Below are 23,156 nucleotides of genomic sequence, written 5' to 3'. Positions count from 1 at the left end.
TTTCTATGAACTCCGGCGGCATCTAGATCCATGTTGAAGGTCTTCACTGCCCAATGTGCCTTGTGCTCCAACTCGACGGGCAAATGACATGGCTTACCATAGATGAGCCAAAAAGGTGACATACTAAGGGGAGTTTTGTAGGCCGTACGATAAGTCCACAATGCATCATCTAAGCGCAAGCTCCAATCCCTCCTTGTTGGCCCCACGGTTTTCTCTAGGACTTGCTTGATCTCCCTATTTGAAACCTCAGCTTGCCCATTGGTTTGAGGATGATAAGGTGTTGAAACCTTATGCGTAACATTGTATTTCTTGAGCAAAGCCTCGATGGTTCGATTACAAAAATGGGAGCCTCCATCACTGATTAGAACTCTAGGCATTCCAAACCTAGCAAAAATGTTAGTTTTCACGAAATCTGCAACCACCTTAGAATCGTTAGTATGGGTGGCTTTTGCTTCCACCCATTTCGAAAAATAATCAACCGCTAGCAAGATATAAGTGAAACCATAAGATGGAGGGAAAAGACCCATGACATCAATACCCCAAACATAAAAAATTTCAACAAAGGATAGGGGTTGTTGCGGCATTTGATCCTTGGTACCTATATTTCCCGTTCTTTGGCACTGATCACACGTTAGACAATAAGTTCTAGCGTCTTTAAACAAAGTGGGCCAATAAAATCCACATTCAAGAACCTTTAATGCTGTTCTTTGAGTGCCAAAATGTCTACCACAAGCATAAGTATGACAAAATCTTAGAATCGAAAGAAATTCACAATCATGCACACATCTACGCAAAATTTGATCAGAGCAATACTTCCACAAATAGGGATCATCCCAAACATAGAATCGTGCATCGTTTCGAAGTTTATCACATTGGTGCTTGGTGAGAGTGCTTGGGAGTTGTTTGGACACTAAGTAATTCACTAGATCGGCATACCAAGGTTCACTTACCTCAATGGACATCCGCTGCTCATCGGGGAAAGTTTCAAGGATAGGCACGACATTGTCTTGCTCATCATGGACCATTCGGCTTAGGTGGTCAGCCACCACATTCTCGCTTCCTTTCTTGTCTCGGATTTCGATGTCAAATTCTTGAAGAAGAAGCATCCAACGAATGAGCCTAGGTTTTGCTTTCTTCTTCGTTAGTAAGTACTTCAAAGCTGCATGATCAGTATAAACAATCACTTTAGTTCCAATTAAATAAGACCGAAACTTATCTAAAGCAAAAACAATAGCCAGAAGTTCTTTTTCCGTTGTGGAGTAGTTGAATTGGGCATCATTGAGGGTCCGATAAGCATAGTATATAACATGCAGCTGCTTGTCTCTTCTTTGCCCTAAAACAGCTCCTAATGCATAGTCGGATGCATCGCACATAAGCTCGAAAGGAAAACTCCAATCGGGAGGAGTAATGATGAGGGCCGAAGTGAGCTTTTCCTTGAGTTGGTTGAATGCCGATTCACACTCCTCATCAAACTTGAAGGGCACATCTTTTTGAAGCAATCAGCAAAGGGGGTTAGAAATGTTGGAAAAATCCTTGATGAAACGCCTATAGAACCCTGCATGGCCAAGAAACGAACGAACCTCTCTAACCGAAATAGGAGAGGGTAAGTGACGTACAAGGTCTATTTTTGATTTATCTACTTCAATTCCTTTTTCTGAAACCATATGGCCTAAAACTATACCTTGTTTAACCATAAAATGATATTTTTCCCAATTCAACACAAGATTAGTTTTAACACATCGTTCCAAGATCAAGGTCAGATTATCTAAACAATTAGTGAAAGAATCCCCAAATACACTGAAATCATCCATAAATACCTCAATGATCTTCTCAACATAATCGGAGAATATACTTACCATACACCTTTGGAAAGTGGCAGGTGCATTGCATAGCGGGCATGCGACGATAAGCAAACGTTCCAAAGGGACACGTGAATGTGGTCTTCTCTTGATCATCCGGGGCTATCACGATTTGGTTATATCCAGAATATCCATCAAGAAAGCAATAAAAAGCACGACCGGCTAACCTTTCAAGCATTTGGTCGATGAATGGCAAAGGAAAGTGATATTTCCTTGTTGTGGTGTTTAGCTTCCTATAGTCAATACAACACACCATCTAGTTTGAATTCGTGTATGCACCAACTCGTTCTCTTCATTCTTGACAACAGTAACTCCAGACTTCTTGGGAACGACTTGAATTGGTGAAACCCAACGGCTATTGGAGATAGGATAGATCACGCCACAATCTAAGAGCTTGATTATTTCCTTCTTCACAACTTCCATCATTGGAGGGTTGAGACGGCGTTGAGCCTCTCGGGATGGTTTAGTCCCCTCCTCAAGAAGTATACATGCATGCAAGTGGTGGGGCTAATTCCCCTAATGTCAGCCAAAGTCCACCTTATGGCTATTTTGTATTCTCGTAGCACCCTCACAAGCTTTTCTTCCTCATGTGTTGTGAGACTTGAAGAAACAATTACGGGCAATGTTTTGTCATTTCCCAAAAACACATACTTCAAATGGTCCGGCAACGGCTTAAGTTCAAGAGTAGGTGCCTGAACAACAGAAGGTAACATCTTAGTAGAAACTGAACTTGAAATTGAGAGCGGAACCTTACCATATTGTCGTGGAAGTGACTCAAGGGCAGCTACAACTTCCACAACTTCCTTATTAAAGGGCAAGGCATTGGGGTCCTCAATCTGGCCGTGGGTTTGTATGGTTCCAATGTTTCAGTTTTTTAGTTCTATGCCCTTCGTAATGGCTATTTCAAGGGCATCCTCGTTCAATTCCTCAAGATATTCCTACGCCAATGAATCAATGATATCAATAGAAAAACATGAATGGTCATCAACGGGATATCTCATAGTTTCAGAAATATTAAAATCGATAACTTCCCCATCGAATTCCATCGTCAAAGTGCCCTTGAACACATCAATCTTTGTACGGGCTGTCTTCATGAATGGCCTACCAAGGAGAATCGGCAAAGAGGTGGAATGGGCTGAATCTTCCATGTCTAAAACGTAAAAATCAGCCGGGAATATCAAATGGTTCACCTGTACTAAAACATCCTCCAATACTCCATTTGGATAAGCGTTAGAACGATCAGCCAATTGTATGATCACACTATCCTTTTTCAATTCACCCAAATTCATAGATTGGTAAATAGAATAAGGCATGACATTTATGGATGCATCTAAGTCAAGCATTGCATGTTCAAACCGAGTAGTGCCAATTATACAAGGAATCGTAAAACTACCGGGATCTTTGCATTTAGTAGGTAGTTTACGTTGCAATACGGCTGAAACATTTTCACTTACCTTAACTACCTCTTTGTTCGACATTCTTCTCTTGTTTGTGCACAGCTCCTTGAGAAATTTGGCATATTTTGGGACTTGTTTAATTGCCTCAAGGAGTGGAATGTTTACTTGCACTTTCCGGAATGTTTCTAGAATGTCCTTCTCATTCTCATCCTTCTTCGATTGCATGAACCTAAGAGGAAAAGGAATATTGGTCAGATTAGTATTAAGTGAATTTGAACTCAACTTACCTTGTTTGGCCGAATTAGGAAGGATAGGGGCTTGCGGCAAGGTTTGTTTCACCCTTGTCATGGGTGTGCTAATGCTTCCCTCATTTTCTTGCAGCTTGTCATCCTCTTCTTGGGCAGATTTGGGAGTGTCGGACTCACTTCCAACTTCTTTTCCACTACGCAACATGATGGCTTTGGCAGATTCGAATCCTCCCTTCGGATTCACATTTGTTGAACTAGGTAACTTACCTTGTTCTCTACTAAACTGCCCCATGAATTCAGCCATTGATCCCATTTGTTTCTTCAAATCTTCCACCTCCTTGGCTTGATTTTGCATGCCATGCGCCACATTGGTTAGCAATTGAACAAGTTGATCATTATCCATAGGCGTACCTGTTCTAGATTGGGCCGGAAGTGGTTGATTTTGTTGATATGGCCGTGGGAACCCAGGGGGTTTTGCCGAAATCCCCCTTGTTGTGCAAGTTGTTGGGGCTCTCTCCACTTCATGTTAGGGTGATCTTTCCATCCGGGGTTGTATGTGTTCGAGTATGGATCGTATTTGGTTTGATTTTAGCCTTGGAATCCAATAGCATTGGCAGATTCCCATCCACCATTCTCGATTAACTGAGGGCACTTATCGGATGGATGCCCTTGAACGGAGCACACGGTGCAAACTTGATTTTCGTATGGTTTTGACCCAATTACAACCTGAGACACAAGAGAGGTAAGATTAGCTAATTGTGATTGAATTTCAGAGATAGCACTTACCTCATTCACACTATGTTGTCGTGGGCTTTCTCTTTGTCCAACACCCTCATATTGTTGTGCATTGTGTGCTCGGTTTGCAATTAGAGTCTTCGCAGCCACCGAAGTCATGTCAACCAATGCACCACCTGTTGAGGCATCTAACATTTGACATTCAATGGGGAGGAGTCCTTCGTAAAAGTATTGAATGAGCAGCCCCTCCTTCATTTGGTGCTGTGGACATGAAGCAACAAGAGTTTTAAAATGTTCATAATAAGTGAGAAACGATTCACCTTGATTTTGTTGGATCCCGCTAATCCGTTTCCTTAAGAGAATGACTCTTAAAGTTGGGAAAAACTTCTCCAAGAACGCTCGTTTCATACTCTCCCAAGATGTAATCATCCCGGGTGCTAGTTTGTACAACCAATCTTTAGCTTTGTCCATTAGAGAGAATGGAAAAGCCTTCATCTTCAAGATGCTGCCATCTACATTCACCGGGGTCATGCTCGAACAAACTACTTCAAACTACTTCAAACTCCTTCAAGTGCTTGTTCAGATCCTCCATGGACAACCCATGGTACTTCCGAATGTGATGCAACAAGCTTGACTTTCATTCGAATTCTTCCGTCTTTCCTTGGGCTGCCACGGGGTATTGGATGCATAGAGGTGCGGCATTGTCCACACCCGAGGCAGAAAGTTCTTTGATTGTTCGATTGTCCACTGCCATGTTTGGCTTTTCCTCCACAACTTGTGTCGTGGGGGTTTCTTCCTCTTCTTCTACTCATTCTTCAAACTCAGGGTCAAGGTTAGGTGGATTAGATGCTTGTTGATTCCTCTTCCTTCTCAAAGTTCTCTTAAAATCGTCGTCAAATTCAAAGATGTGCTCACGAATAGGTTGAGAACTTCGAGTCATACACTAGTACCTAAAGACAAAAGAACATAACAAGTCAGCAACTAAAAATAAAAACACATGAGAATAAATAAAAAGAAACAACGAGGGATTAGCAAAATTGCTAATCCCCGGCAACGGCGCCAAAATTTGATGTGATAAAAGTTAAGCACACAAATTAAACCCTCTTGTTGTCAAATCGTAGTATAAATGCAAGTAGGGATCGTTCTAAACCGGGGATTAGGAGGGCTTGCTAAAACCTCTAAACTGACTCAAAAACATAAAAACAAAGTTAAAAACGTTTGAATAGATTCAAGGGACTCAAAACAGGTTCAAAAGACTTAAAACAGCTTAAAAACACTCAAAACTTCCTAAAAACACAATCTGGGCAGATTCTGACCTTAACACAATTTTGGACAAATTTAGTGTTTTGGTTTGAACCAAAACACTAAAAAACACAAACAAAACCTAAATTGAGCACTTTGAAACAAGAAAGTAAAAGGGGGTTTTGAATTGGACGAATTTGAAACAAACAAACAAGTTATAAAGTTAGGCAGATTATAAAACGAAAATTGATGAATAAGATGATGGATGGATTAGTTAGAGGTTCGTTCTCCACACATGACACACTTGAACATGAATTGATTTCCAATTGCTTTTCAATAGATTATGATGCTCAACACCCCAGATTAATCGTGATGCATAAATTAACCCTCAGATTTTCCTTTACTCGTTGGATTGGATGAATGCATGCAACAACCCAAATCATTCTCTAAAAGTTCCCTACATGAATGCATAATAGAGATACAATAAGAGATCATTACGTTTCATGAAAATCATAAGTGTTGACGAGGCAATTGTAACTATGAATGCATGTTACGTTTGCCAAGAATTCAATTAACGCGATTGTGATAAGCAACCTTCACTACTAATGAATATAAACTTGTAACGATTAGGTGAAACTCATTTATATTCTAGCATCTAATTCATGTATGAAAACTAAGTATGCATCCTCAATAAACATACAAGAATCAGTTATGAATGAAATAGATAATTGAATTGCAATCACAACTTAACAAATCACAATTGGACGAAATCAATTCATATCTCAAGCATGTTCATGGCTTCAAACTTCCCCCTAACTAATTAGGGGTTTAGTTACTCATGATTACAGCAAAATCAGAAAGTAATAACAAAATAAACATTGAAAACAAGAACGAAGTACACATAAAACGCTCCAATCTGCAAGCATGAAACGCCAAGGGCCTTCTTCTTCCTCACCTTGTTGTGGAACAAGAGTCTATGGATGGTTATAGACGTATGAAAGAGTCAAAAATAGGTTTAGGTTGAATGGGGGTTGGGGCAAGGATGTATGGTGGTGGAAAGGGATGTAGAATGGTGTATAATGGTGGAGAGGATGCGGCTGGATGTATTTTTGAATGGGAGGGAGGTGGTGATGAATTTAGGCTTTAAAACACATATATATAGGCATGGCAAAGCTAGGGTTTTCACAAATTTGATGGGAAGAGGTTAGGGTTTTGGAGATAAAAGGCTTGGCCCATCTAAGGGAGAAAAGAACTAGGGTTTTATGCAGATTTTTAGGCTTCTAGAACATTAGGTGCGGCACAACCCTAGGGAAATCAGATTAGGGTTTAAACTTAGCAGATTTTAAGGCTTAGGGCCTAAAGATTCGGTTTAGGGTTTAAATCAACAAAGAAAAGGGTTTTGGCCCACTTAGTTTCTGAAAAGGATGTGTAGAACCCAAATCCACAAGGAAAAGGGCCTAACAAATCAGAATCCAAGAGGGAAGAGGCTTGAAAGGTGTGGTAAGGGTTGGAACCAAGGTGAAAAAGGATTAGGAAACTTCCAATACAAGAATAGAAACTTTCAAGAATGGAAACCTCCAACTTTAGAAACTTTGGCTTCCAATTCTGAACTCTTTGTTCTTCATGTTCATTTCTTCATTTCTTGCCTCCTTTGATCTTCAATTTCATCCATCCATTTGGCTCCAAGCATGTGATATCCATTTTATGCTCAAAACTGCTCCAAAGGCTCCAAAATGCAAAAGAATATGTTGGCACAATTATGGATTTGTGTCTTTCTTCTTCGGTGGCTTTAATGTTAGCAATGGAAATTTTTTATTAATTTGCAATGACACTGTAATTGTAATTGTGTCCTACAATTTAATGTATTTAAAGTAAAGGTAGATTTTTTGTGCCCTTTGTTTAAAATAATGTTTTAAACACACTTTCTTCAATCTTCACGCCTCTCTCTCCTCATTTCCTTCATTCCGCATCTCTATGTTTCTCCATTCAAACCCAACCTCTCCACAATTCCTCCGCCTCTCTTGTCTCTGGCTCTCCCTTTCCCAATCGAACCGAGCCCCTCTTCAACCCTAGGCTCTCTCTCTATATTTTCCCCAAATTTTGCTATTTCCCTCTCTCTCTGTCTCTCTCACCTCTCATCTCAATTCTCAAGTCATGCAGAAACAGAATTTGCAAATCCTTCCCCTTCAAATTTCACACACACTGCGAATAGGTAGGTCTCAACTCAAGTCTTCATTCTTGTTCACACATTCTCACAGACTCTGCAAATCCTTCTCCTTCACACAGAATCTACAAATCAATCGGCCTTAACTTTCATCTCATCCCCAGTTCCCCTTCAGTTCAGTGCCTGCATAATGTGATTCCTTCCTCTCCACTTCGTTCCCGGTAAAATGGCAACAATTTAGAACTTGTATTGGTTAATTTAGTAAATAATTTGTGATTAATTTTAGGATTAGGGTTAGGGTTCGTTTGAAATACAAGGGAACTGAGCTTTTTTCTCTTTTGGGTTATAATCAAAAGGGGATTTGATCTGGTTTAGATTCAAACAGACCCATTTTTGCTTTGAATGGAAAGTGACCTGCTGTCACTTCGAATAGGTTTAGACTAGAAGGTGATTGGCTATTTTTATGAATTAACAAATATTGAGTTGTATATGTACTAATTAATGTATTAGCCAATGGTATATTTGGCTTTGGAAAGCTGTTATTCAATTGAAGCTTCTATATGTGACATGGTTTTTTGTATTTTTTACTATGCATTTGAGGGTTTATTGTTTTTTTTATGTTACTTGGTTGATATAGGCAGCACAGATGAGTACTGGAAGAGGCAGATGTAGCACAAGTTATGGCTCTAGTTAAGTAGACAACTACCAATTTCAATCATTTGAGCAAGTCATTGATACGTCCTACTGTTGGTTTTTTTAATAAAACTTTTCCTCTCTTCGTAATGTTTCTGGTTTTCCCTGAGCTTATAAAGTTTAACAGAACAAACAACTTATGAGAATAAATTGGTGGCAGTTTCTGTGCTTGCCGTTAGTTTGGGAAGGACTTGGGCTTAGAGGGGGAGCTGCTGTTGGAAACTAGAACGGGTATATTGATTTTCATGAAAAGCTCATGTCTTTGTTTGCAATTTTAACCAAAGTTTGATGCTTCTCTAACTAAATTTTCTATATTATTGGCGCTCTAGGGAGAAGGATAAGAATAAAGTTCTTCTTGGATTAAGCGGTGGATATTATGCTCCTCGGCATATGGATATTGTTCTGTAAGTTATAGTCACTTTACAGTTCATCCATTTTCTTTCAAATATATAACATTGTTTTCTTAGTGGCAATGTGGCATGACATCCAGCTTTATTCTTTGTTTCCTTCTGTGTGCAGTTTGATGCATAACTTATTAACTGTGAACTGAACCTCTTCATTTTAATTGATTGTGTCAAAGTAAATATGGTAAATAAGTCTGCTATAAACGAATGGGATTACCAGACATATATGATACTTTCTTTATCCCGTTCGGAACTTTGGGCTTGATCTGCTTCCTCCTTCCTTTTCTTTGTCTCTGCAGCTTCTGCAACACCCATAAGTCCTGCATTACCCTCCCAGCCCCTTCTTGCTTCCTCTTCCATCTCTAGCAAATGAACTGGCACTGGTAGTACTTTGATATGTTGTTGTCAAATTGCTCTGGTACTGGAAGTGGCAAATGATTTATTTGTTCAAGTCTCTTCCAAATTTTCTCCTAATCTTCCCTTTATAGTTAGTTTTATTTCCAACTAGCTTTTGTATGCTCTCGTCAAATTGCTTGATATGATGCTGTTAATTTCCAACTAGCTTTCAGCTTTGGCAAACTGTATGTAAACTATAAGAAAGCTAGTATTTAGCAACTGTTAAGAATCCAGCTACAATTCATTGTTGTGATTTATGAAATTGCTATTACCTTACTCTTGCTAAGGGTGTTGATATCAGGTCTATTCATTTGTTTCCTTAATTTGAGTTTTATTTTTAATGAGTTAAACAAATAATGATGAGAATTGAATTTTGAATTTTTAAGTAAAGTACTTATTTGGCGTGTTTGTGGTGTTATAGGAAGCAGGGTCTATGATAAATTTGTAGAACTTTGAAAGGAAGATGGGTTAAGCGTTTTTTATTTTTGTAATCCAAATTCCAAATTTGTTTTATTCTATTTCTGAATATGTAGTTTTAACATTTTTTAGGGTACAATGCATGTTAATTCTAAGAAGAGGAGATTTGAATATGTAAAGTGCAGGTCTCCAACTGCTCTGCTCTCTTAGTGTAAGTACATCTCTGCATATCTTTATTTCCTCAATTATATTTGACTTTGTTATGTTGAGTTCCCAAATTAAAGATCTTACACTATCTCTTTGTAGCTTTCTAAAGTTTGGAATTTTCTTGATATGTGCTTACATGGTGCTTAACATGGTTTATGCTTACTTTCCGTTTCATGGTTGGAGGCTGTTTTCATTTTATGAAAATTTAAATTTTTGCATTTTCTCAATTCAGTTTCAGTTTTTTAAATTTTGATTTTTTTTTTATTTAATTCTTGTTGGCACAATTATAATATAAGTGTCAATATGGCTGGAAAATGTCTTCTGATAAAGTTGTCAAAAACATGCACAAATAGTCCATTATTTGTGCCTACCTCTTTGAGCACCAAATAGTGTATTGTGCCCTTTTAGCAATGGTGACGCCCATAGAGGGCACAGATACAAATTTAGTTGCTGCACTGTTGCTATTGGTTTATGAGCACAATTGTTGGTGCTTTTTGGCCTCAAGGGGCACATATAATTTATTGTGCATAGAGGCCATTTTTGTTGTAGTGAAAAAAGGGATATTTTCTTATAGCTGATGAAACGTTGTATGATTATCTAGCACTAAACCTATCCTCAGTAGCAAGCCGAAAAAAATAGGTGATCCTCAGTTGGGATAACAGCTGATGCAAAAAACTTGGATGCGTCACCAAGATGTGGTTAGATTTACTGGCTTAAGAAATATTTGTTTTGAACTAAGCTTCCGGCCACATCTTTATGGACTTATCCAATGGCTTTGCAAAAAGCACTCTTGATCAATTGAATTAGTCTATCATCTTGGTTAATTAACAAGCACCTTATTGACAGTATAGGAACATTAAGCTAGAATTTCTTATCATTTGTGCATCGGTTGTAGTATATTCTTTGGATTTTGCTGTGTCTGTTACATGATTTTTTTGTCACGTTGACATTCTGATGAGATAAATATGATTCCATTTTACTATTTAACTGTGTAGCTTGCTCATCTTGCTGAAATGGAGGTGAAGCATGGATGTAACCAGATCCTGGAACTTGGTTTTCCATTAGGCGGAATTGCCAAGCTGTTCCCTTGGTGGAGACCAAGTAGGGTTTTGTTTTTGTGACATATTTACCAGTATAAAATTATACAAAATCCAACATATATTGAGCTTCAAAAGGCAGCCAACCAAGGTAGAACGTGCACTTGGGAGAAGCCCTCGGCCATAAAAGCAAACTGTGGCATTGACCTTGCTCTTGATCAGTGTGTCGTAATTCTCAACCACATACGTAGACTCAAAAGGAGTGCAGAAAGAGCTGCGGCTTCTTCTTCTCATGGCCTAGCTAGCACATACAAATTCAGTCCATCTAGAAGAATTCCGTCTTGGAATTGCATTGCTCGAGAGAATTCAAGTGGTTCCCTTGAAGAAGACCTCACCGGAGACGGTAAAAGCCTTCAAACCCACCGTAATATACATGATGGAAGTGACAGTGAATCCGAGAGGGTTGATTTTAATTCTTGGACAAGATCTGGTGGACCCTTCATGAGGACAACATCAGCAAATAAACTCATCGACTTTGTCCAAGATTTGGACATTGATGCTGAATTGAACAGAAGTGTGCTGACTAATCCGAACTCAATGACGCTTCAGATGGGAGGCAATAAGCATTACTATCAAAGCCCTAGAGGTACAACACCTGAAAGCAGTCCTGAAAGCGTAAAATTGATAAGAGGGAGTTTGGAAGCGTGGTTTCAATAAACGGTTCTAGCATTACGGTGACTGAAGGCGATCTCTTGCAGCCTGAAAGGGTACATAATGGGATTGTATTTAATGTTGTGAAGAAAGAAACATTGTCAAGCAGGAGTAGTCATGACTTGGAAAATTACGAGAGTGAAGTAGCTGAATGTGTGCAACTTGACAGTCCTGAAAAGGACATGGATGCGAGGTCTGCATCTGAATATGATGATGCCGATATCACTTCCACAGCCTTAATAAGTGAAACGGAACCCAATTGCCAGCCAACGGATCTACCTAAAGAAGAAGAATGTAATCATCAGAGCACTGTAGTTGCTTCAAGCCTACATTTTAGCGTTGCACTCATTTGCTTCTGCAGTAATTAGTAAAAGAATTGATCTTGAGCTCTGCGTACATGTAGGCCTTGACTCAAAGGTGAAAACACATCAGTTCTTTTTACCCCTGAAATTTTCTGGGCCTTTAGAGTAGGCTCCAAGTCGAACATTGCAATTGTCTAATTGCGAACATTGCAATTGACGCTAGAAGTTCACGCTTTAGTTCAAACCAAATGAATTAAAGCTTCGACACTATAAGTTCCAAGGTTTGGATCAACAAACTTAATTTAACTTATTAATCTTTGAGAGATTAATATGTCAATTGATCTTTTCCTATGCCCTTCCTTTTTTAATGTGTACAAAGTGCACTGACTTCTTTTCTGGTTCTGCTGCTTCATAAATCATAGTGGAGGAGAGAGTGGACTTGTTTTCTTACATATTAGGATAGAATGGGACTAATGAGCTCCAATTTAACACACAAAAACATGACGTCCAAAACCAATGGGGGTGGGAAACCCCTTTTGAAGTTATGGAAGTTCTAGAAGTTGCTGAATTGTGGGATTCCACTTGTAATTTTGAATATATTACGTACTTAGGGTTGGTTTGGGATTGTGGTACTTTAAAAAAAAAATTGTTTATTAAAAAATATGGAAAGTAAAATGTGTTTGGTAAAACAAAAAAAAAAAACTTTTTTAAAAAGTTGTTACCAATGACAGAAGAAAAGCATAGAAAAGCAGAAATAGAGTCTATCATGCTTCACTAAAACAAAAGTTTTTTTTTTTTTCCGAAGCATAAAATCAATGCCCATTGAATGACATTTTCAAATGGCAAATATACTCTCACATATTTTACAAAACTACAATTTTTTCCCCTACATCATTGTCTTTGACAATTATTTTATCACATTAAATACCATATCCGTTTTAGTCATTTAACATATTCACAACAATTTATATATAAGTTTACCAAACACGCAGACACTATTATCTTTGTTAAAAGAACTTTTACGGAAAAAAAAATTATTAAACACTCAACAACTTTATTTTACAGCTATTTATTCTCACAGCACAACATAATCAGCTTTTTTAAAAAGCACAACAATATCAAACTAGCTCTTAAAATGTATTAACATATTTAGCTTTCTAGGATTATTTTATTATGTACCAAAGAAGTAATGCAAGGTTCTTTTTCTTTTCGATATGAAATTCATGCCATGAAGAAGTTAAGGTTCACCATGAAACTAATCGACGAATAACTCAACTACTTGTAAGCACATACAAATTTTTCATCTTCTTGACACGAGATTCATTTTCTAAACGATACAGAAAACATGTTGGAACTAGAAAATCTCTAGCTATACATTGATTAGCTGGAAAAATACACAGATTATTTGGAACCATTTGTGATCATGTTGTTTGGAAGACATAGAGAAAAGTAGTCGATAGCAAAGGGTCAAACATCATCATTAAAATTGTTTCCAAAAACAAAAAAACATCATCATTAAAATACCATTAAAATACAGTATGTGTCGTGTGTATAGAGACTGTGTGCGTGTAGCATGTGCGGTGGTGGTCCAAAGAAATTTTTCATTATGAGCTGAATACAGGTGGTACATCATGTGTTTTTATATAAGTGGTGAATTTTTTTTTTTTGTTGCAATCCTATTAGATTAGAAATGTGATTGTATAAATCCTAGTAAATCTAGCAATATCTCTTATATTCCTATTAAGAGTTAATTACCTATTAAGGGGGGTGTATTCAATTAGGATTCTGAGAGAGTTTCAGGGAATTAATAATTCCAGAGGTATTCAATTAGGATTTTAAGTGATTCTCTGAAATTTTAGGTGTATTCAATTAGAATTTTAAAATAGTTTATTAAAATCTTTAGAAATCCAGGTGTATTCAATTAAGATTTTAAAGAAGTTTATAACATTCCAGGTGTATTCAATTAGAAATTGATTTTAAAGAATTTGAGAAAATTGAAGAATTAGAGGGAATTGGAGAGATTTCGTAGTGTATTTTAAGTATCCACAAATCTCACCTCTTCCCATGAGATTTCGAGGGAATTGAATCAAAATTTTATATGGAATCTCTACAAATTAATTAAACTCCATAAAAATCCATGAATTTATAAATCCATTAAAATCTCTCACATTCTCAATTGAATACACCCCCCTAAGAGTTGTAATCCTAAAAGGGTAAGGATTTTACCTATCGGACTATTATAAATAAAGGCATAATAGGGTGAAATATAACACACCTCACAATTACACATCTATCTCTTTCTTTCTTTATGCCCCACCTTCCTCCTCTTTGGCCTCAATAATTGTTCAATAAATTATGCCTACAATACGTTATCATCACGCTCTTGACGCTGCACTAAAGAAAGTTTATTCTTCAATTAGGGGAGTATTATGTTTTAATCATTCTTTTTATGTTTAATTTAGTATTTTATTGAATTGATCTACATGTCATTGATTCAATTTAATTTTTCTGTGTTGAACATGATACAACGCATTAGAGATGCAATTTCGGCTTTCTGAGAAGGATCTTCTACAAATTCAAAGGTTTTTGTAGTTTTCTGCCAATCTGGTACACTTAAAATAAAGTAAGATATTTGAAACAACCATGAAGCATGAAAACATTCCCATGATGCATGAACCCCTACATTTATATTTACCTTCCGATATATATATATATATATATATATATATATATATATATATATTGTATATGTTTATATATTTGTCAATATATAAATTTGTTTCATGCATCACGCAATTATATTTGCTATGTGGAATATGTGAGTCAAAGTATACTCATAAATTATAAGCAAATCTAGGGTTTGTAAAACCCTAACAATTTCAAAGAAAAAAAAAGGGGAAAATTGGACACCACGGCACCACCATCGTCAGCAAAGTCACTGGCTTGAAGCCCAGCTGACCATCACAGCAACCAGGCCTTGGCCTGGGGTCAATCTCGACAGGGCCTAAAGCCTCGCTCCCACCAAACTGTTCTAGCCCGACTGCCAGCAAGCCTTTGTGCTTGCTGGGCCTTGTTGTTGCCCCGACCCACATTCATTCCACCAGCCCAGTTGGCTAGGTCCCTTCCCACAACCCGTGCCTCAATCAACCAACCCACGGGGTTGGGCTTGGTCTTCGTGCGCACAAACCCGCAGGCCAGCACTTTGTTGGGCCTGACCCGTACCCCTCATTCGGCCCAAACCAGAAACCTAGTTGCGGCTAAGGTTTCTCTCGCACCCGTATGCTTCTGGGCCTGCCCATGTGCTATGGTCTTAGCCCAATCTTGCCAGCAGCTTGCTGTTGGGCTTCTGTCATTCGGCTCGTGGCCTAAAGCCACTCATTGGGCTGTTATTACAGCCATACCCGTGCCCTTTGCTCATGGCACCAGCCCAATTTTTAGGCTATGATATTTTTGACCCAACGCTATTATTTTAGCAATAATGTTCTTCCACGGTCAACCCCGTTTGGTCCCAATCTATTGAATTAATTAAAAGTAACCTGCAGTCCATTAATCTGATAATAAATCCAAAAATATTGACCTGAAGATCACTTTTGGACATTAACAATTCAATAATTTATTTTTATAGTTTGAACAATTGACTCACTTTCGTAGTCCCGAAGCACTCACACTTGAGTTCCTGAAGCAACTCAAATCCACTACACTTAAATCAGCATATTGCATTATGTGTTCTTGCAGGAACCTCTCTTTTATAAACTAAACGTTCATAAACTAAATTGAACCTGTAGTTTCAAATTTAGTGCCTTTGAAACCCAAAATTTTCATAAAACAATGCACCCATGAAAACCCTACGTTTTTCATGAAAACCATGTCTTAGAACTCGAATGTTCTAAATTTGATGCTTATGGATGATTCATTCCCATAACACTAATCACAATCTTGTTCCGTCTAAATTCAATAGATTGTCGAACCGTCACAAGTTCAATTCCCTTATTTGGATGTTTCTAATAAAAACCACTTTATGTGGGGTACAAGACATTACCTGAAGCATACCATGATTACGTCCATGAATGAGTACAATTATGAAGTTTATAAATCCTTCCATATTTCTAACTAGCCCCCTGAAGCAGCACTATAGAAAGCAGAAGTTTATCAAAATTCTCTTATCTGATTACTACCACAAACGTGAGAGAAAGGTATAGACCCAGTTCCATCAGAGCCTACCGAATGGTGATGCCCAACTTCAGTAGAGATGCACCGAAGGGCATGCTCTGCTTCGGCAAAGGTGCACCGAACGGTACTTCTCTACTTATACAGAAACTTACCGAACAGACCCATCCAGCTTCGGCTAGAGCCTACCAAACCCAATTCGGGTATGACCCTCTCACAATCCACTTTCGAGTTATTTTTACAAGATATGGTAGAATCAGGGCCTGCCAAGGTGTGGCATCACGCCCGAAGCATGATCCTTGGCACCTAAGACCTAAAATTTCAAGAATAAGGGAAAATATTCTTGAACCTTAACCCTGCAGAATCTACTTCCGTCTCGATGGAATAGATCATTGGTTATGCACCTGTTCGTGCCCCTACCAATGTCGTTAAAGAGTACCATTCTTATAGCCAATCTGTGAGACTAATTTTGCTCCACCAAACGTCGTTGAAGAGTAGAATTTTGACATGGATGGTCTTGTTGGCCAAATCCCTTTAGTAAACCATTTACTTTATGAACATTTTTCCATGTTCCTGGATTCAAGTTTGGTGTATGTTTTACTTATGGATAATCTTATTGATATTGTCCTCGAATACGAGTTAATTGAATCATGTTTCTTGTATACATGTGACCAAATTCAATTAAACACGTGATTAGGTAGGAATGTAGGGAAGTTAGTTGTCTAGATGAATGTGATACTACACATACTAACTTTACACCTAAATCACATCTCTAACAATGACTTCAGGTCTATCCAACCTGATTAAAAACATTGGCACGCTTCTTGTTGTATGAATGGTACTGAACTACCATTTAAGGAACCTTAAATTCTCCCTGTCGTTAAGTTTTAAAGCATATTTGAGATGACAATGATCATGAATGAAACCACTAAAGAAAATAGAGTGAAATATCTTTGCACCACCTCCAAAAATGAGCCTGAAGCTTTGATTTGGGGCCAATGAGTTGTTTCCCAACTGGGGCACATGCCACATGTGGCCGGGTTAGAGCTGGGTGATTGAGCAATTTACTTGCTTTGGCACTACCATTTGGGACACTTAGGTCGAACAATGATGCTACGACGCATCCCCTTACCCGAAGTAAGGATCTTGTGCCTATAAGCACACTTTGCCAAGCATGCCCATTAGGAAAATTGATTTTCTATATCATTCATCTCAAAGATACAAAATCACCCCCTTCACAGTGGATTCAAGGGAATACATGTAGACTGATCCAACCAAAATATGGACCATATAAATACTTATGGTTTTGGTTGATGAATCGATAAACTGGTCACATGTTTGTCCACACACATTGCTGCTAAACCTCCAAGCCGATTAAGGATTCACCACCCTACTTATCCCATAAAGTCTAGGAGACTGGATAATGCTAGAGAATTTATATCGATGGTTTTCAATAAGGTATTGCATGTATTTTGGGTTTATAATTGAACATCGAATTCCTATGTTCACCCCAAATATCCTCTCCTAGCGATCATAGAGCGCAATTTAAATGATCGCCCCAATCTTGGTGAACATACCAAGTTTTTCAGTTTCTGCCTAGGGTTATGCAATCTTTTACGCAGTTATGTTGATCTACCTTGATGCCCATTGCCACCCAACCTATTTGACGTTACAGTTGGTTACTGGGTACGAACCTGATGATTTTTGTATTTATACATTTGGGTGTGCATTCTATATGCCAAGTTGCACCGCCACAACGTACCAACATGGGGCCTTAAAGAAAGATGTTAATCTTTGTCGATTATGATTCTCCTTCACACTAGCTCTTTTCGAGCCCTTGCATGTGATCTCTTTACCGCTCATTTGCAGGTTGTCACTTTAATAAGACAGTTTTTCTGCCATTAGGGGGAGATAAGAACATCAACGTTCCTATAGAACGACGTGAAGTTGCATAGACATTGCCCACTATTTCTTATCTCGATCCCCTTACTGCACAAGTGTGATAAGCAAGTGCGATGAATTCTAGTTTTCAGAATGTTGCTCTATACGCATTCTGCTGATCTAGCTAAAGTGACGAGATCATATACAAGCAGCAAACATGCTTGCAAGGATATACATACTTAACGAAAGTCAAGTCAACATCCCTGGAGGGTGTGCTGCCCCTATTGGACCGTTTAGATGCCCCTGTTGAACGGTCTGGTACACTAGCAGATAGCCAAGCAATTTGTCTTGGCTTGGAGCATAACATATCACTCGGTTCGTAGGATTCACTTCCCTAGAAGAGGAAGACATGGCACAACAATGAATCTAAACTCGATCGCTGTCTCAAATTATTTCCATCTCATGAGATTAATCTGGATTACTCCCGAGACTCGAAGTTCTTGGTCCAGAATACTAGTTTGGATGAGCTAAATGGAATTGAAATGAGATTACCATCGATGATGTTTTCACTTATATGGTAGCTACTGACATAAATGAAAAGCGATGATATCGAACCATGTTCCATTGATTAAGTGACAACATAGAACTGATTGAACAACGAAAATAACAATCCAAGTCAAATTCCTTACCAAATTGTGTTTGGACCTGTCGTTCCTACACTGCCCAAGATAACCCTGTTGTGTTACAAGTGGGAAAAGAAGTGTAATACCTTGGAAAAAAAATTAATTATTTATGATTATGAATATGTGTAGGAAATAGGAAAATAAATCAATAAATGGTTAAGGAAATTTCAGTGGGAAAATGTGAAAATCCGTTCCTGGATTTGAATATTAAAATAAGTATTTTGTATTCATATTCGTAATTACAACGTATTTAAAATTACGGCAGATATTTGTATCGATAAGTTAAAAAGACAAAAATGCCCCAGTTGGCTTAATGTAGTTATACAAGGATGTATTTTATCCTCGTATATTTTATCGTATTTCTAGATATATTTGAATAGAGCTCAACCTCACGAGCGTGTAGGTGCAAACCGTTTGTGAAACGGAATTATAACGAAAGAGTTATTACCGTTTGAAGTTATGGATATTTTTGTAAATTTAATCTTCACTCTAGAAGGCTTCAGAAAATCTGGAGCAATGGGTTGTGCCACGTGTATGGCTGGGATGAAGGGAAATGAAGAGAAATGAAGAGAATTGTGGTTATAGACTATGTGCGGGATTAAGGAAATTTAATTAAGAATTGTGAATAATGGTAGTTTAATAAATAAGAGTTTAGTTTGGGCCTATCTCCGATATTATTTCCCAAAATAAATATTTCGGGGCGGGCATTACAAATGGTATCAGAGCGAATGATCCTACTCTACGATATGAAAAATTTCTCAAGTCTTGTTGGTGTGAATCATTGGGGTTGCATGATTTCACAATTTTTGTGAATAAAGTTGCATTCATGTGATATATATATATATATATATATATATATATATATGTGTGTGTGTGTGTGTGTGTGTGTGTGTGTGTGATAAATATATGATTTGCATTGTGTTTGTGGTGAAATTTCCATGATGATTATCACAATTTCATTAATGGGAATTATGATTTGCATTGATGTTGCATTATTCCCTAAGTTCTTTGCTTAATGACAAGGTTATGTGGAATACATATATATGTTGTGAATCATCATGAAATGAAATGAATTGGATTGATATTATGTGATGCATTATGGAAATTTTGAATGTTAAGATGATAGTGGAATTTTGACAAGTAGATGGAAGAGTTGTATTATACCTGGGCCAGTGAGAAATGTTGAATTGGGCATAAAATGTCATGGATGTGGAATTGGGCGAAAAAAGGCCCATGGATGTCGATTTGGGCGTGATAGCCTGTGGAATGGGGGGGGGGGATGTGTTATATGGCCCAAAGAGCTTGAGGATGTGTGATGTTGGCAAAAAAAGCCCGAGGATGTATGATTGGGCAAAGTGGCCCTGTGAATGATGAATTGGGCGTAATGACCCGTGAAATGTGAAGTAACGAATGTGTGGGCACAAAGACCCAATGTTTCCAGGAAGAAGCTCCATGTGTGGGCTGTGAAAATGAATTATGGAAGTGATAAAAATGTGTGAAGTGGCCAAGTATATTACAATCTTTTCCAGCCTACTAGTCCTTGATTGATCTAAAAAGAAAATGGTGGTGGAATCATTGTTTTGAATATGATAAGTATGGTTAGAAATTTTAAAATTTTGTGGCCAATGATAATTTATGGTTGAAAATTTTAGTATTTATTAAAGTTGTGATGATTTATCGAATGGAAATTTTTTTTTTTATAAATTGTGGTTATGGTTGACCATTATAATTGGAATGGTGGAAAGACCATGAAAATTCCTCCATTTATTGTTGGTGGACATGAATAAAATTATGAAATGAGATTTGAGTTCGTTTAATATAAACGAATTTCTAGTTGTGTGATACGTGAAATTTTTATGATTGATGAAAAGAATTGATAGGGAAAGTTTATAATTACAATTTGATTGTTTTGGTTGCCATAGTCATGAGATATTAATGTTGGATTTGATATTCCGAACAAAACTAATGACGAGCACATATTATCGTGGTTATGTGATTAGTAAAGTTTAATTTCGTTAACCATTAGAGTCGTGTTATATAAATTCTCTCCTTTGGTTGATGGAATGTGAATAGTACCCTGGAAGTGTAAGTCACTAATTTACGCGATCTGTGGCACTTCGAAGCAATTTAAAAGAGAAACAATTAAAAATAATGATTTTAAAAAAAAAGTTTTTAAATTTACTATGGGTAATTTAGTTTACATTATGGATATGATTGAAAACATAGAATGGGATTTGATTTCATTCAATGTGAACGGTATTGTTGTTTTGGTTTTCAAATTTTTCCATTACCTAGTGAGTGTGATTGGAAATTCCAATGTTTTTGTTGGAATATTTAATCTTTGATTTGCCAAATCAAATGGTTTGGCTTGAAGTGGTGATATTCACTTAGCCACCGATGATTATGGCTGGAAATTTCGATATTATCTGGCAGACAAAGGTTACGGCTGTGTATAATCAATGATGGTAAATGGTTTACCAATGATTGTGATTGTTATGTTAGTATTTATCTAACCAATGGTAGATGTGGTTTGATAATCTAGTATTTATGTTAGGCCATGGAAATTGTGGCTTGATGTGGATACTTATTTTGCCAATGGGTCTGGCTAGAAACTCAGATATTTTTCTGCAAATGGATATGTCTGGGAATATGAAAATGTGGCTTGATGTGGTTTGATGATCACGATTATTAATTCGTTGATTTGCTTACTTTTGAAACTTAAATAAAGTCATAGATAGAGATTATGATTTTATTCACCATAAAAAGGAATGGTTGCAATAGTTCTAATTCCTCTTCGTAACTTGATGGTTGAAATCTCGAGGACGAGATTTATTTTAATGGGGGTGAATGTAATACCCTGAAAAAAATTTAATTATATAAATTAATTATTCATGGTTATGAATATGTGAAGGAAATAGGAAAATAAATCAATAAATGGTTAAGGAAATTTCAATGGGAAAATGTGAAAATCCGTTCCTGGATTTCAATATTAAATAAGTATTTTGTAGTTGTATTCGTAATTACGACGTATTTAAAATTACGGCGGATATTTGTATCGATAAGTTAAAAAGACAAAAAGGCCAGTTGGCTTAATGTAATTATACGAGGATGTATTTTATCCTCGTATATTTTATCGTATTTCTTGATATATTTGGATAGAGCTCGACCTCACAAGAGTGTAGGCGCAAACCGTTCGTGAAATGAAATTATAACGAAAGAGTTATTAACGTTTGAAGTTAGGGATATTTTTGTAAATTTAATCTTCACTCTAGAAGGCTCCAGAAAATCTGGAGCAATGGGTTGTGCCACGTGTGTGGCTAGGATGAAAGGAAAGGAAGAGAATTGTGGTTATAGACCATGTGTGGGATTAAGGAAATTTAATTAAGAATCGCGAATAATGGTAGTTTAATAAACAAGAGTTTAGTTTGGGCCTATCACCGATATTATTTCCAGAAATAAATATTTTTGGGCGAGGCGTTACAAGAAGCGTTATGAGATGAATGAAATAGTGCGATATGATGCATGCCTTACAGCGCAAGGTTTCTCTCAAACGTCATGTGATTGATAGTAGCATTATGAAATGTGGTTAATGTTTTCTCCATGGGGATATAGATATAGAGATTGACATGTAAGTTCCCGAAGAATTACATGTGCTGGTTTAAATAATTCCAAAACCACGGAACACCCTCTTAACATGTTTGAGGCGTTCACTTACAATCCGATGGATGTGGTATACCCATCCAAGTGATTATTTGATCAGTCGAGGATATGAATTATACGCTTGTGTGTTAAACTATGAAGTCTTATTCCAAATTTCTAGAGTTACAGTTTATGTTATTGACAAACATCTCACTAAGACTCTGGAAAAGCTTGAGAAAACTACCTCGCACCTGAAGATGGAATTTGAGATGATGGATCTTAGGAAAACTTGTTTATGCCTTGACCTGAAGTGTTTTGACGATACCTTGGTCTACCAGTCAAACTACACCCCGAATGTGTTACCCTTGAGTATACATATGATCATCCATACGTTATATGCAAATGAGACCCTTGAAGAGGTTATAGAATTTTAAATTCCAAATCTAAAGTTCAACTTTGCGCTTCGTTGTACTTAACTCATTGTATTAGATATGACATCTCATTCGATGTTGATCTATTAGTAATGATGTAGCACCGCGCCTACAAGTAACCATTGAATTGGTATTAAAGACGTACCCTGAAGGTACTATGAATTTGGGCAAATCAAATCCCAACGCATCTCAAGCGAATCCAACCCCCCCCCCCGATCCTTGGAATGATGCTTGCCTTGTTTGTTATGCTGACGCTGGTTACTTATCAAGCCCGCAGAAGGTAAAATCTCCAAATGGTTATGTCTTTACCGTTAGGGATATCACAATATCTTGAAGATCCACAATATGAGCTTAGTTACGAAATCTTTGAATCGTTCCAAGACTCACCTTACTTCACTACACCACAAATGAGACATGATTAGGAGTTCTTGTTAAGCATTTCGAAGTACTTGTTGTTTTTCATCCATCGTTGAGTCCCAACGATGATCCACGAAGATTATGCCGTATGTATCAACCCGACCAAGCCATGATACATCAACGAAG

The 23,156-nt window shown here is 37.4% G+C and overlaps 1 pseudogene; it reads left to right on the top strand.

The window, feature by feature from the left end:
* The first annotated feature begins 7,507 nt into the window (after positions 1-7,507).
* LOC126630030 (triacylglycerol lipase SDP1-like) lies at positions 7,508-12,422 on the top strand (annotated as a pseudogene).
* Positions 12,423-23,156: the final 10,734 nt, after the last annotated feature.

Source organism: Malus sylvestris, chromosome 7 (assembly GCF_916048215.2).
Source record: "Malus sylvestris chromosome 7, drMalSylv7.2, whole genome shotgun sequence".
In the NCBI taxonomy this organism is placed as follows: domain Eukaryota; kingdom Viridiplantae; phylum Streptophyta; class Magnoliopsida; order Rosales; family Rosaceae; genus Malus; species Malus sylvestris.
Note: the sequence above shows the minus strand (reverse complement) of the source record. Positions and strands in the feature narration are given on the sequence as shown.